Below are 2,375 nucleotides of genomic sequence, written 5' to 3' on the forward strand. Positions count from 1 at the left end.
TTAATTTGGTTTTTGTATAGCCTTGAGATCTACTTGAAATTACTATACAACCTTGAGATTTGGATATAACAAGGTTAAATCTTTTAGAGGGATCCTATTGATATTTTATTACTCAAGGATATTATGTTGATATTTTTACATTGGAAATAATGATTTTCCCTATCTTCTTATAAAAAGTGGGAGAATACTCTTATAAATAGTGTCATGACATAAATAACCCTTAAAATGTTTATTTATCAATATATCCCAATTAATGTTGATTGCTTAAGTGCTTATCTCCCTGACTCTTTATGTGTTATCCCTGAATCCCTATTGTGATTGACTAATGCTTTTCCTCTTTCTTCCTCGTAACTCATAAGCGTTCCTTTCTCTCCTTCCTCCTCTACTTCTCTACTCGCTCTCCTCCATTAAAGTAAACTATTAGTTCTCCATTGAAGCGCTTATCGAGCTTTCTCTCCTCCATTGAAGTAGTTTCATCGGTGAGGTAATTTTTTTATTTTTTTTGTTGAATATCAATTTCACAATCTAGGTTAATCGTATTTGTTAGTATAATCAACTGGATTTATAATTGAAATTTATATTAAATTGTGATTTTGGTTTTAATTTTTGATTTTTTACTTTTTTAATTTTTTGGGTTGAGGCTTTGCCGAATCATACCCAAACTTCAAGCTTGTTATTCACTTCTTCCGATCGCCATATCTCGATTGCCGAAGGCCCAAAGCTCTATTACCCCAGAAAGTTTCAAGCTTAAGAGATGCGTTGGTTAAGGTTAAGGATGATTCTGATTGTGAATCTCATGCTTAACTATAGAAGTATAAAAGAATCTTTGATCTAATGTTTTTTTTTTTTGCTTGTGCTAATTTGACTTCAAGCCTGGTAAAGACTTTTTCGGGTGTGATTTGGGTTACATTTATGTGGGGTTTTATTTATTTATATTATTTAGATTAAACTTTGCAATTGTAATTGTTTTGGATTCATTGTTTTAATTGTTTGTTATAAAAGAATATCACAAGAAACTGTTTTTGGGTACATCTCATGGACTTAGTTTATGATTTGAACTGTAAAGGTTTCTTGTTCTTGTGTTATTGTGTATGTATTATACGAAGTAAGATACTTCTCCTCTTTGGCTTTCTTTCCATAATAAACTTGAATTAGTCAAATCAAATTTGGTAATTAAGATATATGGCTAAGTCACATGAATTGTTATCAAACTTATCAGCAACAACAAATTGTTAATCTCATCATAGAATAGTGGTGTAGTAAATGGTATGAATTGGGAAGATCTTGCACCTTGCTCATATAATGAAGCAAGAAAAATGGCTGGTTTGATTAACAAACTGTATTTGATTAAGAATCGCATGATGCTTTCGCTGAGCAATAATCTTGATGACATGGATGATTATGAAAAGACACTTTAACACACTAATTCTTCAAAATTGTTTTGATACTCCGGGTACTTAGGAATCAAAGGTATTATTGCAGTAAAGATCTTAATAACTGTTAAAAGCTTTTAGTCTGCAAAACTAATTAACTAGTTTTGGCCCCGTGCAGTGCACAAATTTACAGAGTATGATTTACTAATAATCTATAGTACTATATAAGAGAAAGGACTTTTTGCTTGATAAATTTTGATTTTCCTAAAATACCCTTCAATATTTTAAAAATTATATTTTTACCAAAATTAAGTGCTTAAAAAAAACCTATTTTATCATAATTCATAACTACCCCTCATTCTCCTTAAAAAAAAAAAAAAAAAAAAAAAACTACCCCTCATTTTTGTCTTTAAAAAAATAATAAAACTACCATCTTTAAAAAAAATAAAAAATATATTAAAAAAACCACCGTTTAAAAAAATCCATCTAAAAAAAACAGAGAATTGATCTTATGCACACGCATGAATTTTCGAGCGTCTCTTAACTTGTAATAGTTAATTGAAATAAAGTTAATTGAAATTAAATGACTTTTGTAAGATTTTTATTATTTTTTCTTTTTTTTTTAAATTTGAATTTATTAATGTCTATCCTTTAAAAAAAATTTACTTTTTTGAATTGATTTATTTTTTTTAATGTAGAGCATTTTGGAGGGAAATTTTTTCATAAAATCATGCCAAGTGTTCCTGCGGTGATTACTTTAGTATATAAAGTATAGATTGTGCAGCATACTATGTTATCAATCTGTCTTAAGAAACTTGTTGATTAAAAAAATAAATAAATTGAATACTTAGCAATTTTTGTCATTTGCAACTAATATTGAAACTGTTTTCATATTCCGTACATTCATTTTCTGTCATCCAATCAATTATAATTAATACCTACCAATTTGAGCATTTATTATGATTAGAAGGGGTGCTAAAGATTAATCATCCACACAAATTT

At 28.3% G+C, this 2,375-nt stretch overlaps 1 long non-coding RNA gene across 1 annotated transcript; it reads left to right on the plus strand.

Annotated features, from left to right (window-relative positions):
• Window positions 1–284: 284 nt before the first annotated feature.
• Window positions 285–1,085, plus strand: LOC145587688 (uncharacterized). Its single transcript, XR_014101363.1, has 2 exons — window positions 285–484; window positions 641–1,085. It is a non-coding gene; the product is annotated as an uncharacterized LOC145587688 (long non-coding RNA).
• The last annotated feature ends 1,290 nt before the right edge of the window (window positions 1,086–2,375 follow it).

Source organism: Chenopodium album, chromosome 17, assembly GCF_948465745.1.
Source record: "Chenopodium album chromosome 17, dcCheAlbu1.1, whole genome shotgun sequence".
Taxonomy (NCBI): domain Eukaryota; kingdom Viridiplantae; phylum Streptophyta; class Magnoliopsida; order Caryophyllales; family Amaranthaceae; genus Chenopodium; species Chenopodium album.